We start from the raw sequence: 6,975 nt of genomic DNA, 5'->3' as shown, positions 1-6,975 counted from the left end.
CTGCCAACATTTTTGAAAGCTCAGTGGTCTCTTCCGTTCAAGGACTACCCACTAGTTTCACTTTCAAAAGTTTTTCTTTCTCCGGTTTCTTCCCCGCCATCTTTTTGGATTTGTTTACTTATCAAAAAGTTGCTAAAGTCTCTGATTTTTGCCCAAATGCTTATCTGCACTCTGGTAAGTCTCTTAAAACAGTTTCAAACGTTTATTTTTTTCCGCTCCCCCCTCTTTAGTCCGTGTTTTCGTTTATGCGTTTGGGAGGGGCCCCTCCCCCGCTCGCTTCCCGTCACTCTTTAAGGGCGGCAGCTATCTTTTTAAATCTTCATGTTCACTTCAACCTGACTCAGCCCCCCAAGGCTCTGGGGGGGTCGCGACCGTCACACTCCCTCCTACACGCTGGTGTGCAGTTTGCATCCCTGGGACATCCGGGAGATGTATCTGCCTGCATGTCGCCATAAACCAGAAGTCTCCTGAAGGTCAATTTTTGTTCTTTGCATTTGAAGGACACATGATCATTGAGGGAGGCGGGCAAAAGACCTTTCCGTGCAGTGCCTGAAATGACCTGGTATTGCCACCGCCACTGATCCCAGACTCCCCTCTGAACCCTTTGATGGCTCCCCCAAGCTAAGCTCCAGTGCTCTGCGCACCGTGGCTCAGCTGTCAGGCAGGGAAGGGCTTTGGGGAGAGGGGGGAGGCTGCTGGGGAGGGTTGCCATCCTCCAGGTGGGGCTCCCGGAATTACGACTCCTCTCCAGGCTATAGAGATCAGTTCCCCTGGAGAAAATGGCTGCTTTGGAGGGTGGACTCTGTGGCATTATGTACCCCACTGTGGCCCCCCCCTCCCCAGGCCCTATGTTCCCCTGGCTTCCCCTCCAAATCTCCTGGAGTTCCCCAAGCCAGAGCCGGCACTTCTGTGTCAGCGTAACAGAGGAGGGGCAGGAATACGGTGGGAGTGGAGGTGGCGGTGAGCGGTGAGCGGTGAGGGCACAGTGCCTGCAGACGCCACCCTTGTGAGACTCTACCCCAATCACTGCCGCTTCCACACTGGGGACACCTTTTCCCACCTATGTTTAACATCAGCATTTCCTATGACAATCTGTTAAGATCGCATCTGTAGAGATTGAAATGTGCTGGGTGGGTTGGTAAAATACAGCTCTTCTTCAGCCAGTGAGACCCCACAGTCTTTAGTGGCTTCTGGGCCCGTGACCATCTCCCTCTCTCCCCTCGTACGACTCAGATCCAACACAAAAATCAATAACTATATGGCTGTCCAGGGTGACCATCAGGGGACGGAGAGAGCAGATTACAAGACTTGCTGGACACATGAAGCTGCCTTCTACTGAATCAGACCCCTGGTCCATCCAGGTCAGGACTGTCTATTTGGACTGGCAGCGGCTCTTCAGGGCCTTGGGTAGAGGTCTCTCCCATCACCTGCTGCAGTGCCTGGTCCTTTTAGCTGGAGATGCCAGGGATCAAACCTGGGACTTTCTGCATGTCGAGCAGAGGCTCTGCCACTGAGCCACAGCCCCTCACCTCCATTGCTGTTCCCTGCGACATCTCAGTTGTATCTTTGTTTCCTCTTCCTGCCTCAAGTGGGCATAACCCAAGGGGTGAGGATCAAAAGGCCCTGGTCCTTGGCTCATAGCCTGTGGCAGGTTCCCTGGGGTCACTGGCCCCAGAGTACAGGGTTTTTTTAAATAGTTTTGTACCAGGTACAGTTGTCCATCTACAAAGCCGCCCTGAGCCAGCCTAGGCCAAGCTGCTTTGGGTCCCATTAGGGAGAACAGCAGCAAATCAATCTACAAATGACTTTCCTCGCAGTCTGGAATTTGGTGTCCCCCCCCCTTGCAGTTCTGTGGGGAGGAAAAACCTGGCCCCACTATTTTTCTAAAGGTCTTTTTAGACTGGCATCGTGGGTTGCTAGGCAACTTAAAACGCCTGCCAAATTTTAAACTCCCATTATTTTTTTCACTTTTTGACACTGCTGCAAACCTGAGAATTATCGCAGATTCGCAGGAAGAGATGTCCTAGCTGTGCTTGGCCTTCCCTTGCAGATTCTTTGCAATCTCCCATCACACAAGTAGATTCATATTATATATGTGTCATAAAAATAGACCCATCAAAGATGAGTTTAGGAACCTGTAAGGCATTTATGGTACCTTCGGCCCCAGATGGCCAAGATGCCAGGGTCACACCCTGCAGACCCCCCCCCCCAGTGAGTTGTTTGGTTTGTGCTTGTTGACTAGTGACAATAACTGTTGTTGTTAACGGGCGGATTTTCAATTTGTCTACAACTTTCATAAATGCAATCAGATTACCGTAATCCATTTGGCCAAATGTGATGCAGGTCCTTCCCCCTCCCCCTCCAATCTTTTAAATGTACGGGTTGGATCCAGCCAGTTTTCCCACTCAATCTCACCCAGCTCTCCTCCACCTCATAGCCTCCATCCTGCATCGCGTTTGTGCAGACTGCATGATTCTCAGCACACCCTTTTTTGAGTTGTCAAAGAGGATCTTTGGTGTAGTGGGAGCCGGTTTGGTGTAGTGGTGAAGTGTGTGGACTCTAATCTGGGAGAACCAGGTTTGATTCCCCACTCCTCCAGTCGCAGCTCCTGGATGACCCTGGGCCAGTCAGAGCTGTTCTCTCAAGGACAGTTCTGGAAAGAGCTCTCTCAGCCCTGCTTACCTCACAGGGTGCCTGTTGTGGGGAGGGGAAGGGGAAGGGAAAGGAGTTTGTAAGCTGCTCTGAACAAAGGGCGGGGTATAAATCCAATCTCCTCCTCCTCCTCCTCCTTCTCTTCTTCTTCATCATCACCTTCTTTCCTTTTTCAGGGATGCCAGCCTCCAGGTGGGGCCTGGGGATCCCCTGGAATTACAGCTCATCTCCAGACGACAGGGATCAGTTCCCCTGGAGAAAAGGGATGCTTTGGAGTTCTTGCTATCTACTTTCTCTACCTGGTTCATAATTGTATAAATCTCTACCATGTGCCCATTTAGTTACCTTTTCATCTAATTTTCAAAAAGAGTCCCTTTTCCTCACAGGAAAACAGCTGCGACTCCTTCAGCGTCTCGGTCGCCCCCTTCTGTGCTTTTTCCAGCTCTGCCATAACCTTGAGATACGGGGACCAGAACAGTACAAACTTCTAATGAGGCTGCACCATTAGTCTGCAGCCGGGCACCACATTACTGGCCACGTTATTTTCCTATCCTATTCCAAAAAATCCCCAGCGTGGAATTTGCCTTTTTCACCACTGCCTCCCACTGGATTGACATTTTCATTGAGCTTTTCTCTATAACCCCAAGATCTCTTTCTCCCTCAGGCCTGGCCAGTTCAGACCCCATCAGCTTGGCATGTATTTGGAGTGAGGATCCCCCCACCCCCAGCGAACATCATTTTACACTTGCCGGTGCTGAACTTTACTTGCCACAGGGTTCCCCATCCACCCACTCTAGAGAGCTCTTCCTGTCGCTCTTCACGATCCACCTTGGTTTTCACCTTTGTACAGACTTGGCCATGGGCTTTCTGGAGGGCCACCCCTGCCCCGAGGAGCCCAGTCCCCCTTGCACTGCAGACGGTTCCACCACCATTAGAGACCTTCTGGCGTCAGCTGAGAACTTTCTTATTCCAGAAGGCCTTTTATAGTAAAGCCAATTCTTTGGTCATTTTAAGAGGTTTCAGTAGGTGCTATTTGTTTGATATTGCTTTTGTGAGGCTTTAAACATTTTTGTAAGTTTCCTTGAGTATTTTTAATAGAAAACTTGGATATAAATGTTCTTTTTAAAAAAAACATGGACACATGATGCTGCCTTGCTGAGTCAGACCACTGATTTATCACGATCCGTCTCGTCTACTCTGACCGGCAGCAACTCTCCAGGGTCTTACATCACACACTTATCCAGTCCTTTTAACTACTGGAGATGCTAAGGATTGAACCCAGGACTTTCTGCATGCCAAGAGGATGCTCTAGCCCTGAGCCACGGCCTCTCTGCTCTCTATAAAAAGAAGTGAAAAGAGAGAGCGTTCACCCAGCTGTGTCTGCACTTTCACTTTGGAGTCCAGCATTGGCAGGCACTTGGAGCTTAGCTGCAAATGCAAAGAGCCATCAGCAGATAAGTTAGGCGGTGAGGCTTGATGGCATCAGGAAGGAGCATGATGTATTAACAAAAACTTCCTATCAAACCACACAGAAAGTCCCCCTTACCTAGGGGTTTTACTCCTTCACCTGGAACCCTCAAGGAAGTGGCTACAGCCTTGACCTTTCCCGCCAAAACTGGGCCATAAGTGGGATGGGGCCGGTTGGTACAGAGCTCCACCCAGAATGCTGATTTGCGCCATCCAAGACATGCGATGTTTTCCGCTGCTGAAAGAATGAGAGTTTAGGTTTAGAATAGGAACACTTCTGGTTCAAAGAGAATTTATCAGTGGCATCAGGGGTCATTTCGAGCAGGAACGACATTCCGGGAGTAACAAGCCCAGCCCGCCCAGCCTTTTCCTGCTAAGGCCTCACAACTTCCTTGGCAGCGCAGGCCGCCTGGGCCGGGACTCTCTGGGCTGCCTGGAGGACTCTCTGCCGCCGCCCTTTCCCTGTCTGCCAGCCAGCAGCCTTGCAGGCCTCTCCTTGCCTTCCCCCACAGCCTCATCATCTGACTCTGCAGCGCGGAGCAGCAAAGAGGGGCTTGAATCGGGGCCGGGCTGGAAGCCCTGCTGGCCGGCTGGTTGGAAGGCAGAGAAGGCGTGGCCTGGTGCTACGGCTTGCCTGCCTACCTGGAGCTGGGAGAGGGTTCTCCCCAGGCCTGTAGCCAGGGTTTATTTTTTGGGGGGGCATTTAAATTTTTTGAGGAGCATAATTTTTAAAAGAACCCTTCCTTCCTTACTTCTGAGTAGAAGCACAAGTGGTGCAGCGTGAGGTGAAGGGAGGGAGCTGGGGCTGAATGGGGGTAGGGATGGCAGGCTCCAGGGGGGGGGCAATCAATGACTTGTCTTGATGGTAGACGGCAAGCACGGGCAGCACTGTGTATGTGGCTGCTGGTGTGTGATGTCTGTTTGGGATTATACCTTGTCTGGTCTTAATGTGTGTGAAGCTGCAATAGAACACATGCTCCTCAGGACTGCTATTAACATTACCCTTTTAATTAATATCTCTCCCAGCCTACTGTCAGTAAAATGTAGGGGGGGGGGAGCCCGCCAGGCCGGCATAGCACATAGGACAAGTGTTAAGCAATTTCAGATAAGTCGGGTGTATAATCAATTCATAAGTCAATAAAAATAACACATAAGTGGCAACAAAGCTGTTGTAGAGGAGTCAAATATAGGTCAGATGATTCAAGTCAGTAGAAAACTAAGCTTCCGGATATTAATAACTTTGTTTCAAAAATCTTCTTCAGTAATAACTATTACAATTTTCCACAAACAAAATCTGGGATATATACATATCAGAAAAACATCCCTTAGGAAAGTATACAAATTCTATGAATGGGCAATACCAGCAGATAGAAGCCTTGGTATTATTTCCTTCTGAAGCTTGTGAAGTTTGTGACTGGTTGCCCATTTATGGAATTTGTATGCCGCCAGAAAATCAGAGAGCATCTCTTGCCGGATGGATTTGTGCTAGCTTTAATGCCCAGAAGCTCACCAAGTAGAATTTTTGCTCACAAGACTCCGCAGCTTAGAGGGAGCATTGGTGGCAACTGGCTCCCCCCTCCCCCCAAAAAAGAGTTGCTACTCCAAACGACACCCAACTGATTCGGCCAGCTCTGCCTACCCAAGTCTCCTCCTGGTTCAAGGGGGTGGGATTTCAGGATCACCCCCCCCCCTTATCTTGTGTGGCAAAATGCCCCTGTGAAGGAATGGTCAAACGAGCCCCGTTCCTCGCAGCTGTCCCAAGTCTGTGCTTGGCAGTGCCCCCCCCCTCCTCATGATCAAAACAATATGTGTAAACAATAAGCAATCACACAGCAAAGGCAAAGCAAAGCTGTGTAAAAAGGACACTGAATATAGCAAAAGCTAATATATAAATAAATAAAACCAATATTACATGATGCATACAAAAAGGCAAATATTACATAGCACATAGGACAAGTGTTAAGCAATTTCAGATAAGTCGGGTGTATAATCAATTCATAAGTCAATAAAAATAACACATAAGTGGCAACAAAGCTGTTGTAGAGGAGTCAAATATAGGTCAGATGATTCAAGTCAGTAGAAAACTAAGCTTCCGGATATTAATAACTTTGTTTCAAAAATCTTCTTCAGTAATAACTATTACAATTTTCCACAAACAAAATCTGGGATATAGACATATCAGAAAAACATCCCTTAGGAAAGTATACAAATTCTATGAATGGGCAATACCAGCAGATAGAAGCCTTGGTATTATTTCCTTCTGAAGCTTGTGAAGTTTGTGACTGGTTGCCCATTTATGGAATTTGTATGCCGCCAGAAAATCAACCATCTCTTGCTGGATGGATTTGTGCCTCCAGCTCTCTATACCTGTGGTGCTGTTTGGATGCTCCATCTAGTTGCTGCCAGTATTCCCTCCAAGCTGAGTTAGTGTGAGCCAGCTCACAGGTTTTTAGCCTCCAGCTCACAGATTTTTTGTCTCCGCTCAGGAAGGAGGGCTCCAGACTAATTGATGCAGCAGCCAAATCGCTCACTCACAACTTGAATACCCCAAGCTCACAAAGTAGAATTTTTGTTCACAAGACTCCACAGCTTAGAGGGAGCATTAGTTGCTGCATCTCCCACTTCACTTCTAGGAGCTGGTGCTGGATGATCTATCACACCTTCCCCAACCCTTGAGCACAATGCAGCACGCATCTCCTCCCCATCCCTGCATTTCAGATAGCAAGGCCGAATAAGCACAGTGTGTTTACAGAGATCAGACTTATTAGAAATATAGGAAAATTGAATAGGAAATAAAAAAGGAGCACACATGGTCTGTTCAAAAGCATCAAGCAGAGCTGTCCTCTCACCCTCTAC

The sequence above is a fragment of the Gekko japonicus genome, unplaced genomic scaffold (genome assembly GCF_001447785.1).
Source record: "Gekko japonicus isolate JY-2015 unplaced genomic scaffold, Gekko_japonicus_V1.1 scaffold463, whole genome shotgun sequence".
NCBI classification, from domain to species: Eukaryota; Metazoa; Chordata; class Lepidosauria; order Squamata; family Gekkonidae; genus Gekko; species Gekko japonicus.
Note: the sequence above shows the minus strand (reverse complement) of the source record.